This window comes from Trichosurus vulpecula, chromosome 3 (genome assembly GCF_011100635.1).
Source record: "Trichosurus vulpecula isolate mTriVul1 chromosome 3, mTriVul1.pri, whole genome shotgun sequence".
In the NCBI taxonomy this organism is placed as follows: Eukaryota; Metazoa; Chordata; class Mammalia; order Diprotodontia; family Phalangeridae; genus Trichosurus; species Trichosurus vulpecula.
Window position 1 is genome coordinate 54957025 of NC_050575.1, and position 11083 is coordinate 54968107.

The following is an 11083-nucleotide window of genomic DNA, read 5'->3' on the forward strand; positions in this document are numbered from 1 at the left end:
CCTAACTTTTCTAAAATTCTAGTCACCTCCTTAAATTCTTTCTTATTTATATTGTGGTTGGATTTATCTAGTTCTGAGAGGGTGAGGTTGAGGTGCCCCACTAGCATAGCTTTGTTGTCTATTTCTTCCTGTAACTCACTTAACCTATGCTCTTAGAATTTGGTTGCTATACCACTTGGTGAATATTTGTTTTGTATTGGTATTACTTCACTGTTTATGGTACCTTTTAGCAAGATGTAGTTTATTTCCTTTTCTTTTTAAATTAGATCCATTTGCTTTTAATTTGTTTGAAATCAAGATCACTATCCCTGCTTTCTTTCTTTCATCTGAACCATTTTATATTCTGCCCCAGCCTTTTACCATTACTCTTTTTTGTGACTCTCTGCTTCAAATGTATTTCTTCAAATGTGTAAACAAGATATTGTAGGATTCTTCTTTTTAATCTACTCTGCTGTCCATTTCCATTTTATGGGAGAGTTCATGACATCAGCAGTTATGATTACTAACTGTGTATTTCTCTCCATCCTATTTTTCCCATTTATAATATTTTCTTTCTCTTTTTTCACCCTGTCCCCCTTCACCAGTGTTTTGCTTCTGACTACCTCCCTCTTCAATCTTCACTCCATTCTATCAGCCCAACCCTTTTCTTTTTTTTTTCTTTGCTTTCCTCCTTCCCTATAGGATAAGATAGATTTCTTTACCCAACTGAGTGTTTATGTTATTTCCTCTTTGAGCCAAATCCAATGAAAGTAAGGTTCAAACAGTCCTCACTCTTTCCTTTCCTTCCCCAAGTATAATAGGTTTTTCATGACTCTTCATGTGATATAATTTACCACATTCAGCCTCCTGCTTTCCTCTTTTCCCAGTACAATTCCTCTTTTTAACCTCTTATTTATTTTTTTGTAACGTATAGTCTTAAATACTTGCCTAGAGCACTGAGAGGTTAAATGACTTTTCCAGGAACACCCAACCAGTATCTATCAGAAGTGGGCTTATACCCAGGACTTCTTGCCTCTGTGTTTGGTTCTCTACCATTATGTAACCCTACCTTTCTTTCATATAAGTTTCTCTTGACATAAGAGTAAATGTAACTTTAAAGGTTTTGTAGAGATGCAAAAGTAAGCATATGGGACAAGAAGTTATCAACATTTGCTCAATTGCTCCCCTTTTGGTAAAAATAATGTCTGTAATCTTCCCCAAAACAGTTTGCATTGTCCCATCTTCCAGATCTCTTGGACAATACTTGATACACTGATGCCTATGGTAATCCTCACATATATGAAGCTGGGGGAGAAGGAGGTGATACATTTCCACCAGACTTTCCTAGACAGAATATTTTATTTTTTTAATAGAAAACAGGATTATATTGTCATTACAAATCATGGCAAAGAATATCTCTCTGGGAGAGGAAACCAAAGTGGGAGAGAGCCCAATATATTCAATGATCCTTGTTCTCCCAGAAAACCTCAGCAACCGAAAGGTAACTGCAACTATCCTTCAGCCAAAGGTCAGCAACAGTGGCCTGTGGGGCACAGGTTGGTAACACTGAGAAAGCAGTGTAATCATTCCTGTCTGTGAGGTGTTGTAGTGACAAAGTCTTCACATTTACCACAGCTACCAGGAAATGTAGCCAGGGCAAGGACTATAACCCATTTTCTAGATGAGCAAACTGAGGAAGCCCAAGCGATCAGTGACAGGCCTGAGCCTGTCTCTGGAATCTAAAGCCTATAACTAGGAGCAGATCACCAAACAGGAAAACAGGATGGCCTCTTTTCTGTGATTGATGACACAGCATGTATTTCAATTTCTCAAACTCAAAACAAAATACACCTTCTTCAGGATCGCTTTAAAAGAGTCTTTAAGCCTTTTACAAAACAAAATGGCTTGGATGTTTAGAACTAAGAGAAAAACAACAGGGACCAAGCAGATTCAGAGCTATTTAGTCTTGAAATCTAGACAACTGGAACAAGACAGTGAGTGAAGTCAGTGGGGTGTGTGTATGTACACATGTGTATACACATGTGTGTATGTATGTGTAGTCCTGAATCCCAAAAAGATGATAAAACTACCTGAGCTGAGGTCTGAGCCAGTCACATGTGACACGTCACCTCCACTCCTGTAAATCAGTTGCCTCGTCTGTAAAGTGAGAACACAAGTCCTACCAATAATTTCAGATAATTGTGAAGAACACTTTGTGACTATAAATCACCATGTGCTAGACAAACTATCATCACACAGAAACCAAAAAGTCCTCCAGCAAAAAGGTTCTTTGGCAAATACTCAGTCCTCTTCATCAGAGGATTCCAAACATGACAGCTATACAGCTGGTGAAAGTTTCCCTCTTGCTAATTATGGGGAAAATACAACTCAAGAAGATTTTACAAGCTCCCATACCTTGCTTTATACTTGGGAGGAGGGGGAATCATGGAATGAAGCACCTTCCAATGTTGGCCAGCAGTGAGCGAACACAGTTGTCAGAAAACATATGAACATATACATCCAGGTCTGCCTGTGCTGTCAATGAATGGGACCCATGGGTCCTGCCCACCAAGCAAAAAGTGGCCAGAGAATGGTCAGTGGCTTGCACTGGTTACTAGCAGGCATGTCCCATCTTCACCTGGTGTTTCAGAACCTAGAGTGCCCCCACAGTCGCTCTGGAAGGAAGCACTGGTCTAAGCAGCAACCAGGCCAGAGGAAGAGGCCCTGGAGAATGGGGGATGGGAGCATCCTGGGCCTAGATGATGCAGGTCACATGACAATTCTTTGTCTTATCCAGGGACAAGGCACTGAAGATGTCATTGAAGAAGGTGGGGTGGTACTTATTGGCCCTCTCACAGTCCAGGTTGAAGTTCACCTCAAGGATCTGGAGCTGCATAACTTTCTTGCTGTTAGCAGGAGGAGAGTGGTCCCACGTCAGCATGAGGTCTATGGTGTACACAGCTCTTGATGCAGAGTAGTCACAGAACCTCAGGGTTGCGGGCTTGGCAGTAGTGGCCTGGAACAACTTGGTGAAGACCTTGAAGATGTCGGTCTGTTGGTCATGGGTATTCTGGGTACTACTTTTCAAACAGAAGAATGAATTCATCACAGTGAACCTGCTTCAGAGGCACATCTGGGTCATAGTTCATCACAGTAAAGTGCTTTTCATAGTCATCCAAATCATTGAGTGCAAAAGCTGGTTGGAGAACCACAACTAGAACACATCGTAGGTGTAGAGTCTCATGGACCTGACAGAGCGAAGAAGCACAGTATAGCAGATGTCAGTCTTGACCATTCCCACATCTTCTCTGTGGAATAAGACAGGGCTCTCTATGCATTTGGAGACCACCTTTAGGGCACTCTCTGGGAGCCAGATGATATTGTGAAGGCAGTTAGTGATATGAGTGTCTAAACTTCAAGCTGAGTTCCGTGACTTGCATATCCAATGATTGTCTTCTCCCCTCCTTTCCATTGTAGGAAGTAACTGATGAACTAGAGCAGCTCTGTCTGGAGGTTGAAGGTCTTGGGCAGCCACTAAGCCCTTCAGGTCCCCCTGTTTGTCTGGAGATGGAGGTAAGGTAGTCCTTCAATGTCAAGAGGTTCTCGCAAGGGAATTGATTGAGCATCCTATAAGTCCTTTCTTCCCTGAATTTCCTATAGTCCTTGAAATGCGAGAAGTTGTACAAGATGTACAAAGTGGTGAGGTGATGAAATGAAACCAGGGATGCTTGAGGTTGTTGAGCACCTGCCGGAGATCTGTGTAAATCCTGAATAAATGACTTTTGAGATAAGCTGGCAGACTTATGACAATGTGATGTTTCTTTGTTTTCTTCCAAAATGGCCCGTTAGTGTTTCTCTGATGGCTCGGGGGTAGAGGAGCTGATGTCCCCCATGTCCACAGGAATCAATGGCAACAACACAAATTTCTAGATTAGCTGGTCCATTTCTCCATAGGCAGAATCCAGGGTCACTTCTTCACCTGTTTCAAGGTCTCTCAGGGGCCAAAAAACTGTGTAAGCGATCTGCTGAGGTATATAAAATAAGGGTGCTGTTGCAATGCTTGGGTTATCTGAATGCTGAATCCTAGAACCAAATTTATCCATGATATACCACACGAACTTTTTCCTCTGCAGTCCCTTGAGAGAGCTGGTAAGTCTCGTTGTACTTCCACATTTCTTCCAAAACAATCTCCATGGAGCCCTCATCTGGAATTTCCCCATGAAATTCAATTCCCATCATGTCGGTCATCCAGTCTAGCAGCCTTGGAACCTGTAGCAGCTGCTGCCAGGCATGTTCTACTCCATACATCCAGGCATGGTCAATAAGAAATATGTTATTGGGACCATTTGCTCAGAGCCTGTTTCATTGGTCACAATTACTTTATAACAGAATTTGCTCTCTGGATTTGCTTTCTTTTTCATTCTTCTTGCACTTCTTCATCATCTCCTTCATCTTCCTTAACCTCTTCACCTTGCATGATTCCAAACATCTCACCAGCATTGAATATCTCACAGTGCAGCTTGTGGAGGAAGCACGGCAGTGCCAGGCCATGCAGCACCATGAATGCCTTGTAGTCCTCCCTGCCTTCGAAAATGCCCTCCATCGCTGCCACCAAGGCCTCACAGCAAGGCCTGACAGAATGTTTTCTTAAAAACAACAGGGTGGTAGTCTTACCATGTTACCATGGGCCCCCGCTGATTCATAAATGACTATTACTGGATTCACTTGTTTCCATGGTAGGATGCCTACGGGAGATTTATATCAACTTTGGTGCTGAAATTTTTCTCTAATTAGGTAAGTTGTATTCTTCCACCTTTACATATTTATAAGCATGTCTATGTTTTTAGTGATGGGAAGAAATATTTTAAAACCAGGTACAGCCCTTTTAAAGAAAGCCACATGGCCCAAAAGAGGGTATAAGCATTGTCATGGAAAAAAAACAAAGCTTGTTGAGGCAGTGGTGACTTGAGCCTTACCTCATATATCACCACTTCAGAATAAAGAAGGGCTGGGTTTGAGTTCCACCTATGCATCTATAAGCTGTGAGATCCTGTGAGAACTGCTTAAACTCACTGGGCCTCTTTTCCTCACTCCCAAAATGGGAAAGATAAGGGAAACTACATCATTGGGCCACTATAAAGATCAATTTATCTAAAAAACAGTGTAAATCTTTTTTTTTCAGAATTTTTTTTTCATTGTCTATGGTGCCTTTTTTTCTTTCTTTTTTGTAAATTTATTATTATTTTTTCATTTTTAGTTTACAACATTCAGTTCCACAGGTTCTTGGGGTTCTCTCCCTCTCCTCCCCTCTCCCCCCACAAGACAGCATGTGTTCCAACGTAGGTTCTACATTTACCTTCACATTGAATTTATTTACATAATAGTCCAGTTGTAAAGAAGAATTATAACCAATGGAATGAATCATGAGAAAGGAGAAATGAAACCAAAAAATTAAGGAAAAAAAGAGAGCAAATAGTTTGCCTCAATCTGCATTCAGACTCCATAATTCTTTCTCTGGATGTGCATAGCTTTTTCTATCATGAGACTTTTGGATCTGTCTTTGAACCTTGTGTTGATGAGAGGAGTCAAGTCTATAAAAGTTAGTCCTTACAGATACGGTTTGTCTGTAATCCTGTATAATGATCTCCTGGTTCTGTTCCCCTCACTCAGCATCAGTTCGTGTAAGTCTTTCCAGGTTGTAATGAAGTCTGTCTGTTCCTCATTTCTTATTGCACAATAATATTCCCTTATATTCATATACCACAATTTGTTTAGCCATTCCCCACTTGATGGACATCCCCTTGATTTGCAATTCTTTGCCACCACAAAAAGAGCTGCTAACAGTATAAATCTTAAAGCCTTAAATAACTTTGAGTTATCAGAATATATACCCTGATTGTGGTAGACAAAGCCCCTCTACCAGAAGTTACCTATGATTTCAGCTGACTAATTTTTCAGTGACTAATTTTAGGGATAGCTCTGCTGAAGGAGGAAATTTTGCTCAATATTGGAGTGTAATCAGACTGAAAAGGTCATTAGAAGTCATCCTGAGGTATGTCAAGGTAGAAACTCTGGTGTAGGGATTTCCTCATTAGTTATCCTTCCCAGAAACATAAATTAAAATTGAATGCAATGCCTTTCCCCTATATTCTGAAACTCATGGAAATTATGAGAACAGTCAGCATTTTAAATGTTTTATACCAATCTATGAGAGAAGGGGAAGAAATGGGCTTTTAGTATTTGAGCCACTTCCAGTCATAATTAATATTTTTGGAGTCTGTCAGCAGTCCTGAGAAGAAAATAAAACTCTAAAATTGCATGGCCTACTTTGCACCAACTTGTTAAAGACTTTAGTCCCAACAAGGTCAGTGAACACAAAGCAAGACACCTTCACATTTACGACTAATGCAGTTAGTAGAGATTCACAAAGTCCTTTTAGCACTCTCCAAGTGTCTGTTTATTATTAAATAAAAATGCATTTTCCCAGTCAATTTAAGATGTTATTTTTGATTCTCTTCCCTGAACCATGTCCTCATTTCTAAATCTTTCAAGAAGAGTAGAAAAGAAGGAAGGAAGGAAGGAAGGAAGGGAGGAAGGAAAGGAGGAAGAATGGAAGGAACAAAGAAGGGAGGAGGGAAAGGAGAGAGAAAGGAAGCAAGGAAAAAAGGAAGGAAGGAAGGAAAGAGAGAGAGAGAGAGAGAGAGAGAGAGAGAGAGAGAGAGAGAGAGAGAAAGCCACAAAGTAGGAAGGAAGAAAGAAAATAAAACAAAAGAAAATGAGAGAAAATGCCAAGAATTTTTTTTTTCCTGCTGGGGATACAATCTTGGAAAAGACTGTGCTTTGAGGGTAAAAATGAAGGTGAGAAGGAGGCGGAGCCAAGATGGCGGCTGGAAAGCAGGGACCAGCCTGAGCTCCCTGCCGAGCCCCTCCAAAAACCTATAAAAAAATGGCTCTGAACCAATTCTAGAACGGCAGAACCCACAGAACAGCAGAGGGAAGCAGGGCTCCAGCCCAGGACAGCCTGGATGGTCTCTGGGTGAGGTCTATTCCGCACGGAGCTGGGAGCTGGGAACGGAGTGGAGCACAGCCCAGCCTGAGCGACTTGGACCATCCAGACCAGAAGCCGGGCGGAGGGGTCCCTAGCGCCCTGATTCAGTGAGCTGCGGCAGCTACGAGACTTCTCAACCCACAAACACCAAAGACTGCTGAGAAGGTTAGTGGGAAAAGCTGCGGGAGTGGAAGGAGTTCGTGGTTCGGCTTCCAGCCCCGGGGGCAGCGGAGGTGGTGCAGCTACAGCTGCTGCTGCTTCCGGCTCCAGGCCCACCTGGTGGGAGGAATTAAGTGGCGGATCAGAGCAGGGGTGCACAGACTGCCGAAGATCTGAGCCCAGTTCGGGTTGGGGGTCCTTGGGGAAGGAGCAGTGCTGGTGCGGCAGAGCTGGCACCTCCCCCCCAAATGTGGAACATAGAACTCTCTAGTCTACAAGCAGTCATACCCCACTGAAAAACTCAAAGGTCAAGTTAGTTGGCTGGGATTATGGCCAGGCAGCGAAAACGCACCGAGACTCAGTCTCAGACTCTGCATTCTTTCTTTGCTGACAAAGAAGACCAAAACATACAGACAGAAGAAATTAATAAAGTCAAAGAGCCTACAACAGGAACCTCCAAGAAAAACATGAACTGGTCCCAGGCCATGGAAGAGCTCAAAAAGGTGTTGGAAAAGCAAGTTAGAGAAGTAGAGGAAAAATTGGGAAGAGAAATGAGAAGGATGTGAGAAAACCATGAAAAACAGGTCAATGACTTCCTAAAGGAGACCCAAAAAATACTGAAAAATACACTGAAGAAAACAACACCTTAAAAAACAGATTAACTCAAATGGCAAAAGAGCTCCAAAAAGCCAATGAGGAGAAGAATGCCTTGAAAGGCAGAATTAGCCAAACGGAAAAGGAGGTCCAAAAGACCACTGAAGAAAATACTACTTTAAAAATTAGATTGGAGCAAGTGGAAGCTAGTGACTTTATGAGAAACCAGGATATTATAAAACAGAACCAAAGGAATGAAAAAATGGAAGACAATGTGAAATATCTCCTTGGAAAAACCACTGACCTTGAAAATAGATCCAGGAGAGATAATTTAAAAATTATTGGACTACCTGAAAGCCATGATCAAGAAAAGAGCCTAGATATCATCTTTCAAGAAATTATGAAGGAGAACTGCCCTGATATTCTAGAGGCACGGGGCAAAATAGAAATTGAAAGAATCCATCGATCGCCTCCTCAAATAGATCCCAAAAAGAAATCTCCTAGGAATATTGTTGCCAAATTCCAGAGCTCCCAGATCAAGGAGAAAATACTGCAAGCAGCCAGAAAGAAACAATTTGAGTATTGTGGAAACCCAAACAGAATAACCCAGGATCTGGCAGCTTCTACATTAAGAGATCGAAGGGCTTGGAATGCGATATTCCGGAGGTCAATGGAGCTAGGATTAAAACCTCGAATCACCTACCCAGCAAAACTGAGTATCATGCTCCAAGGCAAAATATGGATTTTCAATAAAATAGAGGACTTTCAAGCTTTCTCAGTGAAAAGACCAGAACTGAATAGAAAATTTGACTTTCAAACATAAGAATCAAGAGAAGCATGAAAAGGTAATCAAGAAACAGAAATTGCAAGGGACTTACTAAAGTTGAACTGTTTTGTTTACATTCCTACATGGAAAGAGGACATGGATGATTCATGAGACCTCAGTATTAGGGTAGCTGAAGGGAATATGCATATATATATATATATATATATATATATATATATATATATGTTTATGTATATATATATAAGTGAATGTGTATGTATATATCTATGTGTATATATATGTGTGACACAGGGTGAGCTGAAGATGAAGGGAAGATATCTAAAAGAAATAAAATGAAATTAAGGGATGAGAGAGCATCATACTGAGAGAGGGAGATAGGGAGAGATAGAATGGGGTGGATTATCTCACATAAAGGTGGCAAGAGGAAGCAGTTCTGTGGGAGGAGGGGAGAGGGCAGGTGAGGGGGGAACGAGTGAACCTTGCGCTCATCAGATTTGGCCTGAGGAGGGAATACCATACATACTCAGTTGTGTATCTTACCCCACAGGAAAGAAGAGGGAGGAAGAAAAAAAAATAAAAGGGGGGGGATGATGGAGGGGAGGGCAGATGGGGGTGAAGGTAATCAAAAACAAACACTTTGGAAAGGGAACAGGGTCAAGGAAGAAAATTCAATAAAGCGGGATGGGTTGGGAAAGAGCAAAATGTAGTTAGCCTTTCACAACATGAGTATTGTGGAAGGGTTATACATAATGATACACATGTGGCCTAGGTTGAATTGCTCGACTTCTTAGGGAGGGTGGGTGGGAAGGGAAGAGGGGAGAGAATTAGGAACTCAAAGTTTTAAAATCAGATGTTCAAAAACAAACAAAAAAAAGTTTTTGCATGCAATTAAAAAATAAGATACACAGGCAATGGGGCGTAGAAATTTATCTTGCCCTACAAGAAAGGAAGGGAAAAGGAGATGAGAGGGGAGGGCTGACTGCGGAACAGGGCAACCAGAATATACGCCATCTTGGAGTGGGGGGGTAGAAATGGGGAGAAAATTTGTAATTCAAACTACTGTGAAAATCAATGCTGAAAACTAAATATGTCAAATAAATAAATTTAAATTAAAAAAAAAACTGGAAACCAACAATCCACTAGGGAATGGCTAAATAAATTGTGGCACATGAATAATATTATTGCACTGTAAGAAATGACAAATTTTGTTAAATAAAAAACTTTTATATTTATGGGAAGATTTACATGAACTTAATGAAAATGAAGTAAGCTAAACCAGGGAGAAAATACACACAAAGACTATGATGATGTGAATGGATAGAACAATAAGAAAATTTAAAAATAAAGGAATGAAAAACATTAAAAAAAAATGAAGGTGAGAAAATGTGTCTCCATGCTTTATTTTTTCCTTTTGTCTACAAAGGTTCAGAGACACCAGCATACGGTGGTGAGTTGGCACACTGGTTTAAAGGAAGGAGAGTCATAGAACTGTAATAACATTGCACATTGCGCTGTGTGGTTTATATAATCCCTCAAGGCAAATGAAGCATATATAGCTATTATGGGGGTAGCAAGAGGGATTGGCCCTGTGATTTCATTGCTGTAGGGAGTTCCTCCTCTACTAGGGCAGGTTGGTGACTTTTTCTCCAGCTTAAAGTCTTACAGAGTTGCCTAGATCCCCAAGAGGTTAAGTTACTTGCCTAAGGACACAGAGCTAGTATGTATCAGATGCAGGGCTTGAACTTAGGCCTTCCTGGATGTGAAGGCAAATCTCCTTTCACCACATAATAGTCTCTTATCTGTTACAAGAATGTTTTGAGGCAATTTGGTTTAAGTGACTTGCTCAGGGTCAAACATTCAGTAAGTTTCTAAGGCCAGATTTGAATTCAGGATGTCCTGACCCTATGGCTACTGCTCTATCCACTGTCTCACATAGTTGCCATTCTGATAAGAAGTTAAGAGGTAGAGGTAGAGCCAAGATGGTATAAAGACAGGGACTCACTTGAACTGTCCCCCAGACCTGTCCAAATACCTTTAAATTATGGCTCTAAACAAATTTTAGAGTAGCAGAACCTACAACAAGACAGAGTGAAACAAATTTCTGGCCCAAGACAACTGAGAAGATCAGCAGGAAAGGTCTGTTGCACCAAGGTGAGAGAGGAGCACAGTCCAGCACAGTCTGAGCCAATGCTGACTGGGCCCCAGAAAACAAACAGCAGGCTTTGGGGTGAGTGAATCAGTGGCAGCAGTGGTAGTTTTTAGGCCACTTAGCCCACAGACACCAAAGACAACTTAGAAGGTCAGCAGGAAATGTCTGTCACACCTGAGAGTCGAGCATTGTTCAGTAAAGGTTGAGGCAACTCAGCCCTGGCTTTGGCAAACCAGAAACAGGCCTTAGGAAACACCAAATCAACAGCATCAGTGGCTGCTTCCAGAGCTCTTAGCCCACAGATGGTAAGGGGGTCTAAGAACTGGTCAGGAGATTACAGGGGTCTCTTTCCCAGAACTGAGACAGG

At 41.5% G+C, this 11083-nt stretch overlaps 1 pseudogene; it reads right to left on the reverse strand.

The window, feature by feature from the left end:
* Positions 1-2734: 2734 nt before the first annotated feature.
* LOC118841043 lies at positions 2735-4582 on the reverse strand (annotated as a pseudogene).
* Between the last annotated feature and the right edge of the window lie 6501 nt (positions 4583-11083).